Source organism: Eumetopias jubatus, unplaced genomic scaffold (genome assembly GCF_037043125.1).
Source record: "Eumetopias jubatus isolate StellerSeaLion01/CBP00866 unplaced genomic scaffold, mEumJub1_p1.0 scaffold_2, whole genome shotgun sequence".
Lineage (NCBI taxonomy): Eukaryota > Metazoa > Chordata > Mammalia > Carnivora > Otariidae > Eumetopias > Eumetopias jubatus.
In genome coordinates, this window is record NW_028274808.1 from 29444106 (window position 1) to 29470860 (window position 26755).

Here is a 26755-nt window from a genome sequence, read left to right on the forward strand (position 1 = left end):
GTGGATACTCCCTCCATTAAGATACCATTTTCATTACTCCAGAAAATTTCTCATGCCCCTCACACTTCTTCCTTGCAACCCAGTTATAGGGGAAACCACTTATTCTCATCGTCATTGTCTCGGGTTGCCTCTTCTTGATTTCATATAAAGTCATACAGTAGGTACTGTTTTGTGCCTGGATTCTTTAGCTCAGCATAATACTTTTGAGATTAACCTAAATTGTTGCATATATGCATAGTTCATTTCTTTTTGTGTTCTGTGGTATGAGTGTGTCATGCTGTGGATATTGCATTGTTTCCAGTTTTGGAATATTATGAATAAAGGCAGTATGAACATTCATATGCAACTTTTTTTGTGTTAACCTGTGTTTTAATTTCTCTGGGGAAAGTACTTAGGAATGGGATCAGTAGATCATAAGCCAGGTGCATATTTAATTTTGTAAAAAGTAGCTGGTTTTCCAAACTGGTTGTACCATTTTGCAATATCCTTACCTTCCACCTGTTCTATATCCTAAGATATGAACTGATACAGTTTTTTAAATAGGGGATGTGTAGTGGTAACTCATTGTGGTTTTACTTGGCATGTCTGATGACTAATGATGTCGAGCATCCTTTTCTGTGCTTATTGGCCATTTGTGTATCTTTTATGAAGTGTCCACATCTTTCACCTCTTTTTCTATAGCTTGTCTTAGTATCATTAAAGTTCTTTTCATGTTAGGGATATGAATCCAGTATATGTCTTGTGAATATTTTTCTCCCAGTATGTAGCTTGCTTTTTCAATTTCTTAAAAGTTGTTTTTTGAAGAACAGAAGTTTTAAATATTGATGAATGCCATTTTATCAATATTTTCTCTTATGGGTAGTGCCTTTTGCATTCTGTCTAAGAAACCACTGCCTGCCTCAAGTTAATGAGCATAATCTACTGTGTTTTCTTCTATGGTCTTTAGAGCTTTAATGTATATATAGTAGGTTTGCAATCCATCTTGAGTTAATTTTATGTATATCATGAGGAATGGGTCAAGACAGATATCCACTTATCTGTTGAAAGGATGTTTCTCTTCCCATTAAATTGCATTTATGCCTCTGTCAAAAGTCAGTTTTCTATGTAAGTGTGTCTCATTCTGGAGTCTCTATTTTGTGGTCTGTTTGTCTATCTCTATGCCAATACTATATTGTCTTAATTAAATCATACAATCCGCTAGTGTAGGTTCTTCAACCTTTTCTTTTTCAAGATGTTTTAGCAATCTTGGGTCATTTCCAACTCCCCTGCCCCCTGCCATACATTTAACACCAGTTTATCAATTTTTCAAAAAGTGTGCTAAAATTTTGATTAAAATTGCTTTGAGTATATAGATAAATTCAGGCAGAATTAATATCTTCACAATATCGAGTCTTTTAACCTCTGAGTATATTGAATCTCTCAATTTATTTAGGGCTTCATTAATTTCTCTCACCAGTATTTTATAGTTTTCAGTGAAAGGTCTCATGAATCTTATGAAAGTATTGCTAGGTACTTCATGTTCTTTGATATTATTGTAAATTATATTGAATTTTTAATTTAGCTTTTTATTTGTTGTTAGTATATAAAAATAAAGTAGAATTTTTTTAATTGATTTTTGTATCCCAACCTTGCTGAATTGACTTAATAGATACAGTAGGCCCAAGTATATTTCTTAGAACTTTCTGTGTGCACAGTTATGTCCTTTGGGAATAAAGACGGTTTCATTTCTTTGATAATTGTTATGCTTTAAAAATATTTTTCCTGTGTAGTTGTTCTGGCTAGGACTTATACTTACAATATTGGATAGAAGTGATGAGAGCACATATTGTAATAATTATCAAAACTTTGTCACAAAGAAAATTCCCTGGGCCAGATTTTGTTGCTAGTTCATTCTTTGTCCATGTAAGGGGAAAAAAGTGATACCAAGCTTACTCAATTTATTTAAGGAATTGACAGAGGAGGTAACACTTTTTAATGAGTGTTATGAGGCTAGCATTTTCTGATACCCAAACCTGAAAAGGACAGAAGAAAATAAAATTATAGATCAGTAACCTTATAAACATAGACACAAAAATCTTTAATAGAACATTAGAAAATTGAACCTAGCAATATGTGTAAAGAATAATATATGTTTACCAAGAAACGCAAGCTTGGTTTACTGTTTGCAAATCAGCCACTGCAATTTATCATATTTAACAGAAGACAGGAGAAAAATCATATGATCATCTCAAGAGATGCTGAAAAACATTTGAAAAAAATATAACAAAGTTCATCTCAGAAAACTTGGAATAACAGGAAGTTCCTCATTTGACAAAGGGAATCTACAAAAAGGCAATGGCTAACATCATACTTGGTAAAATATGAAAAATATAAGATTGGGTGTAACTCTCATACTTTTATTAAAAATTTACATGACATTTTGCAAACATCTTGAAAGCCATTATTTTATTAGCATGACCCCAATTAATTTAGGAAAAAAACCACTTTCCTAAAATCCAACATTTTGGCAATGCAGTTTAAGATTCTATAACAGTTCACATTACCTCTTGCATTCACAAACTGGACTCAAAATAATTGGGAGCACACTCTGATGCAGAGCACCCCTGTGTAGCTATCCCCACCCCATGTTTAGAAGCTTTATTTCAGTAGCAATAATAAGATGAACCCAAGTACGAAGGTATGAAGATTTAGATGAGGATGCTGGTGGTGAAAATGGAGGAAAGGGATACAGAGGCATTTCAAAATAGATAATTCTGGATTGCTGCATGTAAATAGAAGATAAAAGTAGAGTTAGGTTAAAGGACAGGAACTTTTGTACATGCTGTTTCCTCTGCTTGGATTTGGTCTAGCCCTTTCTTTTTACCTAATTCCTCCTCATTTTTTCAAATTAAAATTTTTTATCTTGTGGTAATTATAGATTCACATGCAGTTATGAGAAATAATACCGAGGGATCCTGTGTACCCTTTACACAGTTTCCCCCAGTGGTAACATCTTGCAAAACTATGATATAATATCACAATAGGATACTGACATTTATACAGTAAAGATACAGAATACTTCTATCACCACAAGGATCCCTCATTTGGGCTTTTATAGACATCATGACTTTTCTCCTGCCCTCATCTCCTACTTAGCCCCTGGCAACTACTGATCTGTCCTCCATTTCTATAATTCTGTCATTTCAAGATTGTTACCTGAATGGGATCATATAGCATACGACCTTTCCGGGTTGGCTTTTCACTCAGCATAATTCTCTGCTGATTCATCTAGGTTTGCATCTATCAGTGTGGTCTGTTCATTTACTTTTTAATTGCCAACTAGTAGTCCATGGCATGGATGCATCACAGTTTACCTATTCTCCTCTTGAAGGATGTCTGGGTTTTCAATGTATGGTTGTTACAAATAAAGCTTCTATAAACATTATAGGTTTTTGTGTGAACATAAGTTTTCATTTCTTTGGGACAAATGCTCAGGAGTACAATCACTGGGTCATATGGTAGTAGCATTGTTAGTTTCTTAAGAAACTGCCAGAATCTTTTCTGGAGTGGCTGTACGATTTTATATTCTTATCAGTAATGTATGATTGATTCAGTTTCTCTGCATCTTCACTACCATTTGGTGTTGTCACTTTTTTATTTTAGCCCTTCAGATAGGTATGAAGTGATATATCTCATTGTGGTTTTAATGTGCATTTTCTTAATGGCTAATGATGTTGAACATATTTTCATGTACTTATTTGCCATCTGTATATCCTCTTCAGTGAAATGTCCAAATCTTTTGCCCATTTTCTAATTATATTATTTGTTTCCTTTTTTCTTTTTCTCTTTTTTTTCTTCTACTGTTGAGGTTTGAAGGTACCTATTCTAAGTACTAGTTCTTTGTCAGATGTTGTATGAAAATATTTTCTTCCAGTTTGTCTTTTTTTTTTTTTTTTTTTTTTTTTAGCTCAATTTGTTCATTGTGTTGTAGGCTCTCTAGTGGTCAGGCCTGGGCTCTGAGTCCTCAGCAATTCCTCTGGTTGTGAGCACTCCAAAACCAAACTCTGCTCCTCTTTATATGCTCTACAGGAGAAGCATCATGATGTTCTACTATGTAGGTTTCACAGCAAGGAGAAAGTCCAGAGCACCAGGTGTTGGATTCTCAACTGCTTTCTGTCCCCTCCAGCCTGTACCACACTTGCCCTGCTCCTCTGTAGTTTGTCTTTTTATCCTCCTAACAGGATCTTTTTTTTAAAGCAAAGGTTTTTAATTTTGGTCAAGTCCAATTTTCAGTTTTTCTTGTTTTAGATCATGCTTTTAGTTTCTTTTTCTTCTTTTTTTAAAAAAGATTTTATTCATAGCATGAGCAGGGGGAGGGACAGAGAGAGAATCTAAAGCTGACTCTGTGCTGAGCTCCATCTCACGACCCTGAGATCATGACCTGAGCGGAAACCACAAGTCAGCTGCTTAACCAACTGAGCCACCCTGGCACCCCATCATGCTTTTAGTTTCAAGTCTAGTAGCTCTACCTACTTTTTATCCCAAAAGGTTTTCTGTCCTTTTTTTAGTTTTATAGCTTTATGTTTTATATCTTAGTAAACAATCAATTTTGTGTTAATTTTTGTATAAACTGTGAGACTTAGGTCAAGTTTCTTATCCTTTGCCTATAGATGTCCAATTGCTCCAGCACTATTTGTTGGAAAGGCTATCTTTTCTTCATTAGTCCTTTTACGTTTTTGTCAAAGATCAGTTGAATATATTTGTGTGAATCTATTTTTGGGTTGTCTATTCTGTTCCATTGATCTGTTTGTCTATTCCTCTACCAATACCACAGGTTTGATTATGTAATATATGTCTTAAAATTGGGTACACTGATTCCTTCCACTTTATACTTATATTTTCTTAAATGTTATCTATTGTAATTCCTTTGCTTTCCATATCGATTTTAGAATAATCAGGTTTTTTTCTACAGAGTATTTCGCTGGGATTTTTATGGAAATTTTGTTAAGTCTGAATGTCAGTTTGGAAAGAATTGACATCTTTACTATGTTGAGTCTTCTGATCTATGAACATAATGTGTTTCCTTCTATTAGGTCTTTTTTTTTATTAGGCTTTTATTCTTTTTCTTTCTTTCCTTTTTTTGCTTTCTTGCCTTATTACCTGGCTAGAATTTTCAGCACTATATTGAATAAGAGTGATAGTGGATATGTTTGTCTTCTTACTGACTTAGGTGGAAAGCATTCACTCTTGCATCATTAAGTATAATGTTAACTGTAGGTTTTTTATAGATACTTTTTATCAAATTGAGAAAGTTCCCCTAATTCCTATTTTTTCTGAGCATTTTTATCATGAATGAATGTTGAAGTTTGTCAAATACTCTGTATCTTACATAGTTTTTTTGAACTTGAAAACTCTTACAACTTCATCATGGTATGTTTTCACCTCTCCCTGTGTTCCTCTTTGTACTTTGCCAAAGGGTTCCACCTTAAATTTTGTGACAATGTTGAGAATAGAAAAAGTTTTTCTTTATCATGAAAGAGAAGTAAGAGCTCAGGCTTGCTATAAGGCCAGGATTTTATTCCTGGTTCTCTTTACTTCTTGTTGAATGTGATCATATTCTCTTTGAATCCCAGTTCCTTAATTTGCAAATTGGGGAAAAATAGCTACCTTACATGTTTACAGTGATGATTAGATGAATTGATAGAAGAGATGCTTTATTAATATTATTGATTTTTATTTTTTATTGTTATGTTAATCGCCATACATTACATCATTAGTTTTTGATGTAGTGTTCCATGATTCATTGTTTGTGCATAACACCCAGCGCTCCACGCAGAATGTGCCCTCTTTAATACCCATCACCAGGCTAACCCATCCTCCCACCCCTCTCCCCTCTAGAACCTTCAGTTTGTTTTTCAGAGTCCATCATCTCTCCTGGTTCGTCTCCCCCTCCGACTTACTCCCCTTCATTCTTCCTCTCCTGCTATCTTCTTCTTCTTTTTTTTTTTCTTAACATATATTGCATTATTTGTTTCAGAAGTATAGATCTGTGATTCAACAGTCTTGCACAATTCACAGCGCTCCCCATAGCACATACCCTCCCCAATGTCTATCACCTAGCCACCCCATCCCTCCCACCCCAATATTATTGATTTTTAAATATGAACTAAGTAATTAATGTTAGACTATTCATCTTCCCCAGTACTTGATAGTCTTTATCATTTGTTGCTTTGCCACAGTAAGTGATTTGGCAGAGAGGAAAAAGTAAGTTTCTCTACAGAACATACCAACAGTGGAACATACTAAACTTGCATTCCCCATTCAGGAATAAACAAGAGGCAAGTGTACATCTAGCTGCACCAAAAAAAAAAAAAAAAAGAAAATAGATTATGGTACCAATAACACTAAGGAAACTTTTATGGAGATTCTGAGACATGTAGTGGAAGGTGAAGGATAAATTAATATTTAGGTGGGAGGAGAGGGGTAGATGACAGTTCCACCTACCATATCTCAGTTGTATCCCAAGATATCATAGATCAGTTTCTTCACTATTACTAGACTGTGTCCAGAAAGATTGGAATGATAACTGCTTTAGAAGGAGAAGAGTGTGTGTATTTGAAGGGTGGGCTTATAAGATACTGAGAAGCCAAAGTTTTCTAGAGGGGGCTAGAGTCCTACTTAGGACTCTCTTTAGGGGAAGAGCAGCAAGCTTCTGAGCTGCAGCCCCTAAGAAATCTGAGTGGTATAAATTCATGAAAAAACAGATAAATGATTTGGTAGACTGAGTTAAAGAATAATGGCAGCACGTCTCAGATTTTCCAACATATTATTTCTCATTGAAACAGTCCAACTCAGTGTTGGATCATGTCTTAATTTTTAATTCAGAAAACGTGAATACTCTATTCTGCGCTTAATGATTTTTCTACCTTGAGCAATACTGTAGACTTTATCTGGTTGAGGTTTTTTTTTCTATTAAATTATTTAAATTCTTATTTGAATGGAGGATTACTGGTCAGTAGATTGCCGCTTGTTATCATCTTACACCTTGGAGTAGAACATGGCATATCATGTGTGTTTGCCTACCTTTGCTTTAAACAGTCATTTGACATCCCATGACCTATTTCTATCCTCCCAGGAACTTTTATTTCTTGTCTTAATGGATCAAGAAGGACTGTTACATAAATGTTTTCAAACACTTACTAGATTGTGTCTTAAATGGGGAATGCAGTAGGTCTTTTTTTTTTTTTTGTGACTTACTCTAAGATGGAATCTAAGATGGTCTTAAGAAGAAAAGAAAGAGAAATTTTTCATAGCCTTCGGAGCCTTCATAGCAGGTCTCGTGCCATTGAATTGTTTACGGAACCCAGAAACAGAACAGTTGATCAAAGGCAGTTGATTCCATCTACTAGAACAAACTGCAAATACTTTACTTATTGACTATTTTGTTAAAATTTGTAGCAGAACATTTAGTTATCAAATGTCTATTCTGAGTAAACTAGAATCCTATATTCCTATGCCATGGATATTTCAGGTTTCCCATGCTTTTTATTTTGCATGACCAGAATTTCATCTATTCACTAATTTTTTTGGTTTATCAAGAAAACTTTGTTCTGTTTAACAGAAAACATTGAACATTCCACACTTTGGATATATCCTCAATCCTCATATTTGTGCACTTTTATCATGTTCAATACGTAAAAGAATACCTACAGTTCAAGAAAGCTTTAATTCTTGTAAGTAAATTGTATAAGCTTAAATACAAATTCTTGTACTTAGAGATTTTCCGTATTTGACATGGACCAAATTCCCAGTTCTTTTGCAACAATAATACAACAACAGAAACAAAGCAGAGATCCTCACCTATCTTCCCTATCATATTTAAGAAATGGCAGAGCTGGAGTCTGTCTTTCTGGAATACATTTTCATTAAATCAGATAATCCATTGCATCAGAAATTCAAAACAGTGAAGGAAGAGAAGAGGAAGAAGGAGTTATTTCTTTTACCCCATCTAATGTCTTCACCTCAGTAAGCTGGTGGGAATTTCTGTGCTTGAAATTATGTACCTTATAAAATTATTCACTTTAATAATCAGTTTAGGTAGCTGACTTCTCCTGTGCAGAAAGTAATAATTCAGCTTACTTATAGTCTTAAAAGAACCATATCTGCTGTTTTGAGTGAAGCAGACCTGCAGTTTATACGACAATTTAGAATAATTTTATTTACCAAGCTTTTCAGATGAATAGAAAAATATCCACCTAATCTTGAGTTGCTATGGTGATCAGCTGAATTATTTTACTGTTTAAGCCCTCTGGAATGTTATTGGAACATTATCTGTTAAGACTACTGGAATGTTAGCCCACTGCAGTGGTGACTTGCTGAACACTGTTCAAGTGACCAAGAAGAGTGAATGAAAGATCCCCTGGTGCTCAGTTCTCGGGGAGCAGTTTATACTTGTGAAATCTGATTCAACACATATTAACCGTATATTCTCATGTTATGCTTTCTGATGGGATTGCTCTAAAATTAGTCTTCAAGATAATGCATTTTGGGAGACCTAAGTGTAATTTCTCCTTACATAGAGCCTTGATGTTCTTGTCTTGTCATAATTGATAGTAACTTGTGTTCTTCAGAATTAGCTCATTCTATGAGTGCAGATAGTAGTACCTCAGTGAAGAGAAAGACACTGGCATGAGAAGACTCAACATTTATGGACTATACTGGAGTTCACATAATTATTTGTAGACTCTCTGATTTCCTTTGGACACCAGGCAACTTCTCTAACTCCAAATGAAGTACTTTCATTCGGTGTCTAACCATGGGATGTTCCACGGTTGGGCTGGGGGAAGGCAGATGCTATTGCATGAGATTTTGACAGTTCATATTATAAAATATTTCAGATATGCAACTAGAGAGAATAAGTACTTGTCACCCTGCTTTAACAGTTTTTTTTTTGACACTTGGACAATTTCGTTTCATCTACTCTACCATTTATGATTTTTTTGCTGAGGTATTTTAAAGCAATCCCAAACATCATGCTATTTCATGTATGAATATTTCTGTAATTGACAGGAATTTTTAATTACTAGTCATTTTTTAAGGGCTTTTTAGTGTCTTTAATAGCTGTGGCAGCTCATTTCTTATGGGTACAGTGTCTCCCTATATTCTTCTTAAAGAGAATACAACTTAGGTGGCCTTCTGTAATAGCAATCATTTCTCAGGCTTGGACTAACCATTCATAAAACCATAACAGTTTAAGGTTAAATTGTGTATGATCCAATGTACTGTTTCACAAGAGAGAATACTGCGGCACAGAGAGGTGAAATGTCTTCCCCAAATAAAATAACTGGCAGAGCCAAGGAATTGAACGGAGTTCATAACATCAGAATATTTTCCCTTGTACTATGGTGTGTCTACTTATAATACTAAGGGGTTTTCCAGCTAATGCAATCCTTCAGTTTGCAGAAGATTATCTTATAATGTACATTGTTACCCTGTCCCGAAGTGGCCCTTTACTCCTGTCCCATGTGTAGGCTGGCAGATCAGTTTAGTAAGTTGATACCTTTGACCAGCTAAACAGAATAACACTGTGAAGATGATAAAGAGTGAGGTATAAAGAGTATGAATTTCATTACAGAAAGGAATAGGATGGGTCCAGAGAGATCGATGCTGGGAATGAGGGAGGAGAAGCAAATGTGAAGCTGTGTTTAAGTGACTTTGGGTTCTGGAAAGAAAAGGTATGCAAAAGACAAGTTTCCAGGCCTCTCACTTTTCTCTGTGATAAGCATTGTTAGTTTTCAAAATAGATTTCAGTTTTAAACTTGACCTGGCCTCAGAGGGTTCTTTTGAGAAAGCCGCGTAGTGGGATGTAATTATTCTTTACGAGTTGAACAAGTGTTTTCCTGCAGAGTGGCTTTCTTTGCTGTTGTGATCACTGGAGGGTGTAAGGGAAAAGTTAGGGGCAGTTTTTCATCTTGTTTAAATCCTTCCCCTGGAGCAGGTCTAATCAAGAAGCAGGTTTTGAAGGCAGTATGCATGTTGTATATGGATTAGCTGTAGAAGGGCACAGCATATACATGCACGTCAGAGCACATTTGTTTATACCATTGAATTTCTGATGCACACATTAGTTCTTCTGCAAATGACTTTTTTTTTCAATTAAAAAACAATTAAATGACTATATTCATTCTGGTATTCATGGGTCCAAGTCCTAGTGGCTTCTACCATTCCTGATAGCTAAATTATTTCTCCAGGAGTGTGTCATAGTCATGTAAATCAATGGTTTCCAATTCTGGCTACACATTAGAATAACCTGGGGTGCTTTTAAAGACACAGGTACTGAGGACTGGTATTTTTAAAAAAATAACACCACTATCTAGGCAAACCATCAACTGGCTAAAACCATTAGGTGAACTGTTGTTGATGGACTTTATTATAAAGGGGTCAGGTTGGAAGCCCTGAACCAATTAGTTGATCTTAACAGCACCACTGGTGGACCAACCACACATTATGCATCTCGCGCTGTTACAACAGGAAGTAAACAACTCCATCCATGAAATGTGCATGCCTGAAAAATTGCACTGGAATCTAATTAAGCTTCTAGTGGTTTTCAGGAAATACTGAGGATAGAGGAACATGTTAAATGACATCAAGAGAAATAACTAGACATGTAAGAATGTAGGTCACTATATAGGACGTATGCCCTGGTTTGTCCAGCAAATCATGGCTTGGGAGCAGACCATCTAGTCTAGAAAGGAAGAGCCTATTGTAGAATAAAGAGAATTAAGTGATGTAAAAACCAAAAGCCACATGTAAACCTTTCTTGGATGCTAATTCAAACAAACTAAATTTAAAAAGATACCTTTGAAAAAAATTGGGCAAGTTTGCATAAGGAATGGCTGTTACATCATATTAAGGAGCTTTTAAAAATGTGAAAACTTTAAATTTCTGTTAAGGCTAGTAGTTATATTTAATAAAAATCAGAATGGCATACAGAAATACTTATTTATAAAATAAATGATATGTGGGATTTTCTTTAAAATACTCCAGCCAAAAAACAAAGCAGGGCTATTGATGAAATGTGATTGTCAACATTTGATAATTTTTGAAGCTGTATGAGGAGGTCCTATCTCATATATGTTCAAAATTTCCAACGTATAACCTAAAACATGAAGAATAAGCCACAAATGAATAAAATAAGAATTTCTAGGGGATGGAACTCAGGTATCAGTTTGTTCTTTTAAGCTTCCCGGGTATTTCTATTATGCAGTCAAGGTTGGGAAACAGTAGCTGTTTCTTGAGTGAAAGCATCTGGATCTAGGTTAAAAAGATTTTTCTAATAAGGCTGTGAAGTTCAGAAATGTTTCTAGTTTTTTTTTTCAAAAATTATAATGGTCAGCATATGTTGTGAAACTGAATTGTGTACTCTTAAGGGAGTCCTTGAGAATGTGAATCTTGACATTTTTATATACAATAGATATGTGTAAATCAGAGAGTTACATATATTTATATATGTTAGAGTTGGATCAGCATTTATATATATCAGTTGTTACATTTAAATATAATTAGGATATAATTATGTCAATATAGTTATATAAGTTAATTTATGTGTACATGTATATATGTAATGCATATATGTAATATATGTTAATATATAAATACATATTTAAGTTTATAGATTTATAAGTATAATTAAGCATGTATGTGTGTGTGTAATTAAGCATATATATGTGTGTCTGTGTATGCTTACAGACTTATATAATATACTCTATAGTTTACTATAGAGTATATTATATAAGTTACTATAATATACTCTATAGTTTATAGATCATATTGTACTATATTAATATATAGTATATTATGTTAGTATAATATACAAGTATACGATGTGTATTATATACACCGTATATTACGATAACAGCCATAAGTAGTGAATACTTGCATGATCTCAATTTCAAATGTTCCACTCCGTTGTTATAGTATATGTCCCATTTTTTTGTTTAAAAAAACTTCTTGTAGTTAAGACTCCTTTGTAGAGATTTTTTTTTCCTTTCTAATATGGTTGCCAAGTTATTTATATAATCCTTTCTTTTATAGAAAGAGTAGTTTTATGTGTATGCATTATGTAGTCACTCGACATTTACTGAGATGATGTTTACGGAATGTCTGTTCTGTTCAAAGCATTGGAATGATTTTGAGTTAATGATTATTTGATTGTATCACCATTAGTTGGTGGATATGTGATGTTAGGCATTTGGTCTAGTTGTTGGGATCTGGTCTTTAATTTAAAAAGAAGAAAAACGTAAAGTGAAATTGGAAAATAAATGAGTAGAAACATCTGACAAATTTAGGGAGAAACTGAAATCTATAACTTTGAATGGAAGGAATCCTAGAAGACATCTCATCACACTTCTATTCATGGCTGAGAGTTCATTTTATAATGATGTTAGAAAAAACTAAATCATCTAACTTTTTGAACATGAACTCTTCTATAACTGGAGTTCACGATCGTATAAGGACACCTATCCCTATCACCCAAAGCTGCCAGACAGCTCCAGCTCAAGCTGATTACTTGTTCTAGGAAGCATGTGACCACCTATTCTGAATTGCCAGAAGGCCACTTTTCCAAAGGGCATGGCTTCCAGGTGTCTGCCACAGCTTGTCCACTGTCTTTGGCTTGTCAACTATCCATACCGCCCACACTGAGATAGGATTTTTCATTGGAGTCAGAAGAAAAGAGGGCAGCATTAGGCAAGATTCAAGAGTGGTAGCTAGGGAAATAGGAAACAGAAGGCAGTAAATGTGCCAAAAGTATATATTTAAGGATAAGAGAAAGGAGGGGTCAATGTTGAAGATGTGTCCCTCAAAGTAGGGGTGAAGAGAGGCCGGCATCTCCTCATTTGTAAGTTACTTAAGGCACAGATGGTGTGCTAATTTATAATTGGCTTCTCCTGTGACTGAGAAGGCTGAGGCTGAGGATCACCACAAAGAAGAAAGTTGAGAGGCACTAATATTTTCTGGATATTTGGAAAAGGAAATAAGAAAATAGACCAAGGACAGTAATATTGAAATTCTATAAAGTACTTGGTATTGTTACAACTTCTCTTTAGTGAGAAGCAGCAAGCCCTTACACTTGCTCTGTTGTGTTTATTTCTAAGCTCTGTTGTGTTTATTTCCAGGGCAGCAAAACTCCAGAGATGTGCCCTATTCAGACATATTCAGGAGCACTGGGGAGAGAGAATCCCCAAGAAATAGGTGTTGGCATCTGTTTAAAGGAGAGGAAGGGAAACTATATTTTATAATCTTAAGGATAAAAATAAAGTGGAACATGTGAAATCATCTTGGGAATAGAATGCAGTTCTTGAAGCTTGGTGAGTAGGTTGTGGGTTATCTAGGTAAAGTTACTGGCACTCCAAGAGGACATTTTGTTGCCTCTTTGACCTGATACCTCTCTTTTCCTTGAGTTAGAAGGGTACACATGAAAAAGAACTCTCAATATGAAATTATTTATAGCCAAAAATCTAGTAAAAACCTAAACTCAAAAGATTTATAGTAGAAATATTTTTCCTGTTTTGTTATTTATCTTGCTAAGAGTCAAATTTCTGCAACTTTATGGCTTGGTATTGGAATGGCCTGAGGAAAGGGGGTTAGTGAAGTTATATGCTTATTAAAACACTTTTTAAAAATTTTTGGCATAATTTAGACTCAGGGGTTGTAAAAGTGTTAGAGAGTTCTAATGTATCTTTTACCCAGCTTCTCTCAATGAGAACATCTTATATAGCCATAGTAAAATTATCAAAACCATGAAATTAATGTTGATAATATTATTTTTTTTAGTTAATAGTATTTTAACTTTAGAGCTTATTTAGATTTCACTAGTTTTTACATGTACTTCCTTTTGGGGGGGAGGGTGTATATTTCTATGACATTCTATCATATGTATAGATTCATGTGACCACCATCATATTCAGCATACAGAACTCTCTAGTTATGTCAAAGAATCTTTCTCCTGTTACTCCTTTATAATCACATCCTACCCCCAACCCTAGTGCCTGGCAACCACTAGTCTCCATCACTAAAAACTGGTCATTTCAAGAACGTTATGTAAATAGAGTGATTTCTTTCCTTTTGAGGTTAGCTTTTTTTCCACTCAGCGTAACACCCTGAGGTCTGTCCAAGTTGTTGTGTGTTTTGGTTGTTGAGTGGTATTTTACTGAATGCATGTAACAGTTTATCCATTCAGTCCTTGAAGGATATTCATTTTCATTTTGTTTTTTTTCCCCCAATTTGACTCTTACTGAAATTACCCTTTCTACCATTTCTTTCCTAGTTATATGAATTCTGACAGTACATATTATGTCTCTTAGGTCTTAACTCCACATGGGATGAGTTAGAAGAAAGATAAAGAACAGATTAACAGTTTGCAAAGATTACTAGAATGATTCGTTTTTAGCTGAATAAAATATGTACATCAATTCATTTTTTCTCTTAGGTCTTAACTCCACATGGGATGAGTTAGAAGAAAGATAAAGAACAGATTAACAGTTTGCAAAGAGTACTAGAATGATTCGTTTTTAGCTGAATAAAATATGTACATCAATTCATTTTTTATGTTAAGAATATTCTAAGAATTACAGGAAAACAGGTAATAAGCATTATAAAAACAAGAGGAATGCCTGAGTTCTAAAAACAACAACAACAAAACAAAACAAAAAAAACCTCACAGAGTTCTTAAAGAATGATCCATGCCTACAGTTTGTGACTCCTTTTCTTAGGTGGTTCCGGGGCCCTTTGTACCAACTGAGGGTAAATCTTAAACCATTTGCTCCTCATTTAGACTTTCTCTTATACTCGACCTTCCTCCACCAGTTTTCTTCTCTCAACATACTGGGCAGAAGAATGCAAGCACAGTGCAAAAATAGGTGTAAACATTACATTGATTCAGATGATAGTGTGTTCCAGTGGTTACTCTCTGCTTTTCTAGGGATATTTACATTGAATGATAGCCATCTCCAGACTGTACAACTTACCCCAAGGCCATTAGTCATGATTATAGCTCATGGTTTCCAAATCATTCATTATTTTACTTAATTTCTTGCATACATGGAGTTAGTTGTTAGCCCATTTGTGAGTTTTGGTACACACAATTCATTCTACTTGGGTTATTTTCTCTTCAGCACTGAGAAAAACTACTTTCTGTCTTCTCCTTCCTTTTTCAAAACTGCTAAATGTTCAAAACTGCTAAATCTCCAAGAAGTTATCTTTAAAGATTCAGTTGTTTCTCTTCATACTTTTCTACATATACATTTGTGCTTTTGTTATTCTTTTTGTTTATTCTGCTTCTCCCTTGTAAGTTGTTCCTACTATTTCTTCATAATCAGGACTCTATATAGTAAGGGCTTGATCTGTATTTAATTTGACCCATCAAAGGGATACATATTTACCTTTGGGGACAGTTAACATGGATTGGAGGAATAACACAGACCTATTTTCCCTGAGTTTTTCTCAACTCAACGCTCATTGTATCTGCTAATAGTATATTTTCTTTTATAATGGATTTTTTTAAGGAACAAAATTTGCACTGGGTTTTTTTGACCCTCTGGGTAATTAGGTGTCAAGTTGGAAAATTAGGATGATCTGATCAAGTGAGCACTGGTGTGGAGGTAAGAAGACCTGGGATTCTGTACTGGATTTGCCTCTAATTCCCCCTGTGATCATGAGGATGCATTCTGTATTCTCATCAGCAAAATCAGGCAGATACAAAAGCCTATGTAGCTGATTGGGTTGTTGTGATGACAAAAGGAGATAATATAAAAAATTCTAGACTGGATGTGGGGGGTCACATCATTCTCTATTGCAGATCTAACAAACCACCTTTGGTTTGTAGCATAAAATTACAAGACTGATGACCCTGTTCAACCATATATTTTAGATCTGTCTAAAACATCATATTTTCATATGAAAAAAGGCAGTGCCAATAGAACTTGGGTACTTCAAAGAGTTTTGTCTGAGAGAAGGAACAGATTTGTTGCATGCTATGTCCATCCGTGAATATTCTGGTTCAGGATAAACTGTGGAGAAGCCTGCAGAAATGTGGGAAACCAAAGATTCTTTTTAAAAGTTGAGAATTTAAAAACTTTCTGTGTAGCAAGATAAAATTGCTCAGGGTTGCTGGAGTGGTGGGGGGGTGGGAGGGATGGGGTAGCTGGGTGATAGACATTGGGGAGGGTATGTGCTATGGTGAGCACTGTGAACTGTGCAAGACTGTTGAATCACAGATCTGTACCTCTGAAACAAATAATGCAATATATGTTAAGAAAAAAAAAAAGAAGATAGCAGGAGGGGAAGAATGAAGGGGGGGGAAATCGGAGGGGGAGACGAACCATGAGAGAGGATGGACTCTGAAAAACAAACTGAGGGTTCTAGAGGGGAGGGTGGGGAGATGGGTTAGCCTGGTGATGGGTATTAAAGAGGGCACGTTCTGTGTGGAGCCCTGGGTGTTATGCACAAACAATCATGGAACACTACATCCAAAACTAATGATGTAGTGTATGGTGATTAACATAACAATAAAAATTTAAAAACATGATGTAATGTATGGTGACTAACATAACAATAAAAAATTTAAAGGAAAAAAATTGCTCTGGAATTGGCTGGTGGATGGGTGAAAGGCAAGTGAGCCCTTTCACCTTTTACAAGGTTAAAATGACATTGTCAGTGTGGCTTCATGTTCACTATTGTCCTAATGCTAGATTTCATGCTTGATACACTGTCACACCAATAACAACACTGAGGTTAGGTCATGGCTGTGACAGAGTGAAGGTATCCCATCATCTTTGGTTTCAATGTTACTCAATCTGTGTTTTAAAAGAATTCCTTAAGGACCACCCTGATTTTGTACCAGGGAGAAAAACCTTCAAAATATGTCATGAGTCCAGCTACAAACCTAGTCCAAACTGTCATAATCTCTCATCAAAACTACTAAATCAGCTTCCTAACTTGCCCCTTTTTTGACTCTTCCTTCTTTATAGTCAGTTCTCCACATAGCAGCTAGAGTGATCTTCTAAAAATACAATTCTTTTGAGAATCTAATTCCCAGTGCAAAACTCTCCAGTGGTTTTCTATTATAATCAAACACAATGCAGATGCCTTGACATAGCCTATCAGACCAAAGTGTGGTCTGGCCTGAGTTAGTACTTTCAACCTTATCTTCTATCACTGCCCCTGTTTTTTGCTTTACCCAAATCACACTGGTTTTCTTGCTTTTCCTTGGCTATGCCTCAGGACTTTGCACTTGCTCTCACCTCTAGGGGACACTCCCCCCTCCCCATAATTGCTGGCCTGATTCTTACTTCATTTAAGTGTCTTTCCAAATGCTGCTTCCTCAGAAAGGCCTCCCCTAATCACCATATGTAAAATAGCTGCCCTCTTTTGTCACTTTCTGTCCACAATTATGCTTCAGTTTTCTTCATGACTTTTTCTCCCAAGATCATCTTATATGTCTTGGTTTATTTTATCTTCCTTTGTAGAATGTAAACTCTTTGAGATCAGGACATTTTCTCTTTCTTACTGTATCCCCATGTCTATAACAGTATCTAGTACTAAAGAGGTTTTTGACAAGTGTTTGTTGAAAGAGAAAAGAGTTATAGTGAGGGTCAAATATGGCTGATGTCAAATCCAAACCTTACCAGTTGTCAATTATTGGAAGATGAGGCATTTATCTTCAACTTGCTAAGCTTTAGTTTGCATGTTTTAAAATGTGTCTAATGTTATCTTCATAAATTATTAGGGCAATGAAATGAAGTAATAGCTAAAGCCAGCCACAGAGTGGGCAATCCACAATGTACCCCTAGTCTGAGTGTATGCAGCTGATTGGGGGCACTCTCTGTAAAGTGGGCTAGCAGCTCAGAGGTTTTTTGTTTGATTAATTTTTTTGTTTTGTTTAATTTTTTTGTTTGTTTAGGGTTTTTTTTTGTTTTTTGTTTTTGTTTGTTTTATCTTTTTGTGACAGGATGATGTGCTGCTCAAGGGGATGGTCAAAGCCCTCAGAGGGTTGTAGGCCATGAGTTTGAGATCCACTGGACTATGTCCATGCAAAATTAAAAATAGATAAATGGAGAAACAGATGTCCTTGTACTTCCTAATTCTAGATGGGGATTTTGTCTGCAGTCTGAGAAGGCTCCTCTGGGTTTCTGTGGATGTTGTAGAGGGTACCAAGTATGCCCTACTTGCATTTAGATGCTCAGGCCTCTGTGCAGGAAAGGGTGGAAAAAAACAACAAAAAAAAACCAAAACACTAACTCCCCTGCTTGAGTGAGCATGAGAACATGGCAGGAAACGGAGAAACTGTGTCTCCCACCTTTGTTCTTGTCAGGACTGTGTTTCAACGTACAGGCCCCACTTCCCCTTTATTTTCTTTCATTTCTGTTGTGAGACCACTTCTAAAATCGCTGGAGTCCTGCCAAGCGAATGCGGTACTAAAGGTTTGCCTACTGGATATCTTGTCTCAGAGGAAGTCATCAGAGCTAGAGCGAGACCGAGAACAGCATAGATAAAATGAGCTCGTCAAGGTAATGTAAACACTTATGTAATACTTACGAGGTGCCAGGTACTCTTCCAAGAACTTTTCATCTAATTCATTTCATCTTCACAACAACCCTGTTAGGGGAACCGCTGCTATTAGCCCCATCACGCAGTTGAGGAAACCCTGAGGTCCAGAGAATGAAAGTCCAAGGTCACAGAGTTGGGCAACAGCATCAAGTGCCATGTGATGTAGGTGGGGCCACACCTGCTCCTGTGTCCCCAACATCCTAGCTCTGTTGCTTGCTATAACAGCTGAAACTCCAGGAGAGAGAAGCATGTAGGTCTCAGTCCTATGAAGAGCTGTGAATCCAAGATTGGTTAAAAACTTTATCAGAGCCATCAACACAGGAAAACATAACACCTTAAACTTGAGCACTTTTTGGTTTACAAATCAATTTATTCATGTTCCTGGAAACCTTCTCTTGTATTGTCCAGTGCCACTGCTGAGCATTTGCTCTTTCATCTGTCTGCAATAATAGCATTGTCTTCACTCTCTGCTATGGCACGGCCCTCCTGTGGTCCTGGGCAATGCTGGCTCTGTGAAGTCAGCCAGCCTCTCATTAAACACCGTTCATTATACACGCAGTGCATGAAATGTTTCTGTGCTAATTTTTGTTCTTGCTCTCATCTGCATTTATCTACGTTCTCTACATTGCCAATCCCCATAGGACTAGGAGTGGATCTGTTTTTTCCTTTTATTAGTCCTTCCTCAGTTCCTCCTGTAGATCTTCACATCCAGTCAGTGCTAAATAATTGCTATTAAGCTGAATGATCAGCCCAAGACATAGAAATGCACTGTTGCCTGGCTTGTTACTTTTGTAAGGATAGGGATAATAATAAGATTAGTAGCTAATACTCGCAGAGTGTATTGTGCGGCATGATTCAAGGGTTTTTACATATAGTAACTCATTTAATCCTGCCAACAACCCTAAGCACCGCTATTATGAACTTCATTTTTCACATGGGGAAAATGTTGCTTCTTGGGTATCTAGTGTGTGGAAAGTCTAGCTTTACAACCCTAAAAACAGTGAATGTGCAGGAGGAGTTGTGTTACTATGCCTTGGAATAGCTGCTGTTGAGGGAGCAGTATTACAGCTTGATGGATTGGAGGTTGATTTAGAAGACATGTAATTGAAGTATTATTCTTTTTAGATTTATCGGTATCTCTTCCGCTTACTCTCTTTCCTTTAGATACTAGGAAAGGACAGGACCTGAAGAGTGTATCCTTTACTGGAAAACGGGAGCTCTTTCTTGCACATACTCTTAAGGAACATTTTTGTATAATGGAGAACTCCAGTGTTGACTTTCCTATTTACTATCTGTTTGATCTTGGCAGATTATTAAGGATCTTGGATCTGATTTTCCTCATCTGTCGAGTGGGTTTTGCTTAGCCATGTTAGGGTTGTGATCAAAGTTGAATAACCAGGTAGGAAGAATGGCTTGAGTGCTCACTTGGTAAACATTGGCTGTTATTGGGTGCAGACATTACCTTAAAATCCTAAATAAGCCGTAGATTTGAGTTGAGTCAGAAGCTTTTGGTTGGTGAAGTGTTCTTTTGCTACAGGTTGCAGGCTTCGTCCTGTGTCACACAGCCTTGGAAATGCTTGTTTAGAGATAGCCCAGTAAGGTAAAAAAAAATTATGGATAGGATGGCATTTTGTACAATGTTGTAAGACATTTACAGTTATTGAGCCAGAATTTCTACTGTAATAGAAAAAGCAGTTGCTTTTAAACTTCTTGGTCAATTTGGCAATTATGTGAGTTAAAATGTAGACCATTTGAATTGGATTTGGAGGATAAAGTAAGATTACCCTACAGTGGGGGATGACTCATAGAGGAGGTAGATTGACAAAATAGAAACAGCAGCTGATAAGGAGCCAGGAGACCCAAGTTCCTGGCCTGTATTTGCATAAATAAACTGTAATAGCCTTTGGGAAAATCATTAAACATCTCAGTTTTCTAGTCTGTAAAATGAGAGGACTGTGTTTGTGAACAGATCTTTCAAACATACATAAGATTCTACAAAGCAGATCACCGAAAATGGAATGTGTTATCTATGGTCATTAGGAACAAAGTATACTTGCTAGTGCAGTACTCTTTTTTGGAGAGGATTACCAATGTGAACAACCAGAACCCGAGAAAATCCATCAGCACCAGAATGATACAGACAAAAGTAGGCACCTGGGAATCTCATAATATCCTAGGGTCATTGCTATGTCCTGGGACAGTATAGCTGTGTTGGTTACAGGAGTTTTCTCATGATGAGTCATTATAAGCAGAGGATTTATGGGGATCCATCAATGGGATTTTTAAATGTTTATCATGTTATGGATGTCCTGTCATGTACTTTATGCACTGACACGTCTTGAGAAATACTTTCTTGGTTGACAAAACTTTCTGAATTGGGTTAACTATATTTTCTAGTTTTTCTTGGCACTTTTTGTTTCTTTATATAATTTTAGTCACAGGTGTGAAGACACATTTTGTGCTGATTGCTTTTCTAAAAGGTTTAAGGTTTTACAAAGTCAGATTTTGAGTGGCAGCATTTTCTACTCTCTGTATCACCAACCACCTGCAAAATTAAAATAGGTCAAGTATGGAACAGATAGATTAGGTGATTCCTTAGAAATATTCACTGACATTAGAAGGGTGCCTCCTGTGGTACAACAGACATATTCTTGAGAGTTGTGAGAATTAAATTTTGGAAAATTGAATCCAATTTTCCTATCAACTTGTATTAGAATTTCAAAAAATGCTTCATCTTCATTTCTGATTGATTTTTGATTAGCAATGGTTCTTGCCATTTTAACTCTGACTTACATGGTCTCCCCACCCCCCCATAGGTAATGATATATAAAAAAAAAATGTTGGAGCAAATCAGAAGCTTCCCTATGCTGTAACCCTGTGGACAGACATGGGGAGTGTGTGTGTGTGTGTGTGTGTGTGTGTGTGTGTGTGTGTGTGTGTGTGTGTGGTGGGGGTGGTGGTGGGCTATCTGGATGATGATGAACCACAGAGTGTTGCATCTTTGAGCAAGATCTCTTTGCTTCCTTCAGCCACCATTTTCTCACCTGTAAATGATGACTTCCATTGGTTTTATCTGGCTCCAATATTCTACAAATAATTGAGTGGGAAAACGAAATTTTCTGTAAATAATCCCATTATTTTTCTTTTTGAAATTTAATTTTATTAAGGTGGATTATACCTATCTATGAGTGAATAGTGGCCTCCTTGTTTTTATTTAGATGTTTTTGACTGGTAAATTCCATTCTGGCTAGATTAAATTGAGAATCCTTGGGAGGCTCGTTCAGCATAGACAGATTTATTCATTTTTCATGCTGGATGAGGAAGAGGAAATATTTTAAGATAGAGCTGACATGGAACATTAATTTGATTGAAGCCTTTCTGTGTGAGGAGTGATTATAGCGTCTTCATTGCCATAATAGAGAGAGATTAGCATGGATTAGATTATCCCATGTACAAAGGTTGTACAAATTGATAGCTGTTATTTGTAAGCTAGGCTGATCTTTACAGTTACTGGCATGACTTCTTAAGCAATATAGTCATGATTCCTTTCATGTGGTTTACATGTGGCAACAAGACAAGCACATATCCCTTGTTACCAAAACCTTGTGTCTCCCAACAGGAACTTGGCATAGACTCAAAAGATACAAGACATGTATGCACAATATGAAGGGGATGGCACTGGTCATCTGGTGTGCTGTCTGCAATGAGAGCACACACTGGCCAAAGGCGGAAGAGTTCCTGAAACAGATGTTCAGACAAGATGGCTAGGATACTGTCGAAATGTGGTCTAGAATAATTATGAACATAAGCCTAAAAAGGTAGCCAAGATATGGTTCTGAATTATAGCCAGCCATGGGATTATAATTTAATTCCAGTTTAGTGTGTTTCCTGCCAAGTATGTGCCAGACCCTCTGAAACAGAATCTGGTTTTTGCCAGAGGTACTTAGCAACTATATTTTAAGCCTAAATTAAAAAAAAGTAAAGATGAATAAATTGCTTTCTGATGGGAGTAAGTTGTATTTCAAAAAGTCTCTGAAACCCCTAGGAAAGTCTCAGACTCCCTGACTGAGTGGAAGAGAGGGGGCAGTCTTCCCCTCCACTGAACCCATCTGGACTTGTCATACTGTCGTTCCTCATGATTATAAGCAATTGGTACATGTGGTCAGTGATTATTAGTACTTACATGACCACCCTTATCCCACCTTGTTGCTTTCACCTGCTCCCTCTTGCTTTTCTAATCCACCAGAAGTGACCTCCTCCTTGATCTTTCAGAGGCACCAAATACCTTCCTGCTTCCGGGTTTTTACCTTACTTTGCTGTCTGCTGGAAAGCTTTTCTTTCCTATAGTACAAATCTCACTCCTCACTTTCTTCAGGTTTTTGCCCAGATGCCATCTTATCCAGAGGTTTTTCTGGTCACCACCAACATTCTCTGTCATCTTCATCTTGCTCTGTTTTACCTCATAGCACTAATGAGCGTCTGACAGATTACATTTTTACTTGCATTTTTTTTTTATCTGTTTTCCCTCTAGAATGAGGCTAGAGGCTTGGAACAATGCCTGGCACACAGTGGATGCTCAGTAAATATTTGTTGAAAAAATGAAAAAATGTTTATCATTTAATTTGTATTTGTTCATATATATTATATTGGGGGCTTCTAGAAGACAGTATTGGAATTTAACTTGTGACTCAAGCACTGAAAGAATCTTGGAGACCAGAGGTTATTAAAGGACTGTTCATGCACTCAAAGCAGCATTTCACAAGATTTAATGTACATATGAATCAAGAGGGTATCTTATTAAAAGTGCCTAAGGAGGGCACATGTTGTCATGAGCACTGGGTTTTATATGCAACTAATGAATCGTTGAACTACATCAGAAACTAATGATGTATTATATGTTGACTAATTGAACATAATAAAAGATAAATAAATACATACATATATACATACAAAAGAAGTGCCTATTTTGATTCAGCAGGTATGGTTTGGAGAGTTAGGGCCCAGGATTCTGCATATCTAACAGGCTCCCATGTGATGATGAGGGTGCTGGTCCAAGGATTGTGCTTTGAGTAACAAGGCTTGAAGGCATCCATAGGTGGGATTCAAGGGGTTCATAGAGCCAGGGTCATTATTTTGAATACCAAGTATCATTGTTCTGGCAAAAAATTACTTTCTGGAGTTTTCTGATTAACAGAATGCCAATAAACAGATAATGTATTACACATTTTAAAATAGAACTTTAAATTGTTAGCCATGCATAGTTGTTCTGTATGCAGACATACATTATGTATATGGCAATTTCTTTTTCTGAGGAAATGATAGAGAGCATACATCAGATTCTCAAAGGGGTGATAACTCCAAACAAGGGTTAACAACCATTTTTTAACAGGTGATGTTAAACAAAGGAAACTTGAGGTATCAAACCAAAGTGCATCGTAACCACAGTTACAATGGTGACAAAACCAGCACATATGCTTGCAAATACTTCACAAGATTGTGTTTTTACTGCAACAGTTTTTTTTTTTTTTTTTTTTTGCTAAACGAACAACTTACTTTTTAACGTTTACCAGAGATGGTATTTTCCCAGGGAAGTATTAGGTGAAAACATTTGCAAAATGCTTGGAACCCTACAATCCCAAGACAGATATTTGTTTTCCCCTAGCCACTGGAAATGGACCCCAGCTGGAAACATTGGCTAAAAATGAATATTTGGAAACTCTGAGGCTCTCTATAAAATGCCATTGCAGTAGCTCACTGTCCTTCTAATCTGAGGCCAAAATACCCTCAAAGGGGCACTGGTGTAGAAAAGCTGTTTTCAGGCACAAAGCAAAAAACAGCCCATCAAGAGCTGCATAGCTTTTCAGTCAGGCAACTTATCCCCAGGTGCGTTTTTCTCAGCCAAGGAGTGTGGGCAGTTTAGTTTCAGAAGTAATAATCCCCTGAATGAACAAGAGAAGACATTTGGAAAAACTGAGATGTTTAATATTAAAAGACCCTACTAAAATAGACATTAGTACAGGGCTTAGTCAAATGTGTTAAATTCTAGACTCCCTCACATTATTGCGGTATTGTCATAATTGCCAATGAAGCTACTAGACATCACAGTGGATGACATTTATTGAGGACTTAATATATTCTGATCAGTGTTCTAAGTACCTTCCATATATTTTCTGTAGTGGAAATACTTTTAAAAACTTATTTGAAGTAGGTCCTATAATTATTTTTGTTTTCAGATAAAGAAGCTGATGTGTAGATACATGGTTTATATTGTTCTAGGTGACAAAATTAATGAGTGGTAGAATTGGGATTCAAATTTAGATATTTTGATACCAGACCTCATGGTATTGACTATCATGCTATACTCATAACCATAACACTTTGATTACTGGTGACCTTGGAACATCTATTTAGGGGACTAGTTTTAAAGTTCTTTGGTTTAATTTACCCACAGGGGTAAAGAAAACAGATTTTTATAAACTTCTATCAGTAAATTAACTATTCTAAATTATTTTTCAGAAGAAACACTAATTACTCTTGGTTAATCATGGTGAAATTTTTACTCATATGAGCTAGGAGCTTCAGCATTCCCATTTCATGGAAGCATAGATTTTATGTGGCTCTGTAGCATGGCAAACATAACTAGGTATGCCAAAATGGCCTAGGGTAAAGATAAATGCAACTGTTTTTGAAATTGACCACTTTTTCTTAATACTCAATTTGTGCTTCTGTGAATGAATAGAATTTCAATACTTTAATGTGAGTATTGGACAGGGCTTTTAGTTGCATATAACAGAATATGCACAGGCTAGTTTAATCAGAAAGAAGAATGTATTGACAGATACTAGTAAGGTCCAAAATCTCTGGGAGGGTGCCAGAGAGCCTGGTTCTGGGGCTACATACTCCTACCCAAGGACTTCTCTCTGATCATATGGCTTCTCATAACCTATGATGCCAGGTATCTGTCTCCTGAAGCTGATGAACCAAATGCCTCCCCAACTGCTCCTGCCAGAAACCTGGTTCTTCCTGGTTTGGCGCCCAGATATAAGGTGGTCTTTCAATTTTCTGGCTTCTAAAACTGGACTCTCAATGTGAGAAAATCCCAAAATGTAGGAATATGTTCAAAGACGTTAGGCAGTCAACACAAGGAAACCCCCAATATTATGAAATATTCAGATAAATGTGAAATATATTTCTCTTTATTGCATTTTCTCTTCATTTCAGTTCCTTTGACTGCTAATTTCTTATTGAGAACAGAGACTCTATTCATTTAGGCCCCAAAATGGCACTGTGTTAAGTTTACAAAAAGGCCTGTCAATGGACTTTCTGAGTCTGATGAAAAAGATGAAATCTGTATTAAAAAGGCAATGAAGGTCCATAGTCTCACTCTGAGAAACAAACTGAGGGTTCTAGAGGGGAGGGGGGCAGGCGGATGGGTTAGCCTGGTGATGGGTATTAAAGAGGGCACGTACTGCACGGAGCACTGGGTGTTATACGCAAACAATGCATCATGGAACACTACATCCAAAACTAATGATGTAATGTATGGTGATTAACATAATAAAATAAAATAAAATAAAATAAAAGGCAATGAAGGAAATGTGGTGAATTTGGTGCTAAGCATTTTTGACTTGAGAGAGATGGTAGGACATTTAAATGAACATAGAATTGGCAAATGGGGATAAGGGATTGTGGCTCAGATATACACACAGGGCTTTATGTTTCGGAGTGGGAGTTGCCCTCCAGGGATTGACAGTTGAAGCACTGGCCAGAGAATGAACGTGTTTTCTGACGTTAACAAATAGGACAGAAGATTGAACACCAACCCCTCCCCCACAGCTGTGCACCTGTGCACCCCACAGGTGCACAAAAGAACGGCAAGCCTGTAAAGGAATGGAGAAGGACTGGATAGTTGAGAAGACAGCTGTATTCTTATAGTGTCATAGGGATTAAAGGAGGCAGTATATTGGAACTGATTGCCTTTATTGACTCTTCATTAAAATATAGTTTTAATGTAAAATAGGATTTGAAAGAGATAATATTTGAGGTGTGTCTCCTGCTTACCAAATTTGTTTTCAAATCTCTATCATTTCATTTGATTTAACATAATTACAATCATTAAATGTAGAAATTACTTTCTATGTGTGCTTAAAACAATTTTGAGTTATTTTTA

At 36.3% G+C, this 26755-nt stretch overlaps 1 protein-coding gene across 2 annotated transcripts in view; it reads left to right on the forward strand.

Annotated features, from left to right (window-relative positions):
• The window catches only part of NRG1 (neuregulin 1), a 1087163-nt gene that overhangs the window by 146463 nt on the left and 913945 nt on the right, over positions 1 to 26755 (forward strand). The gene's annotated exons all lie outside the window — the stretch shown is intronic.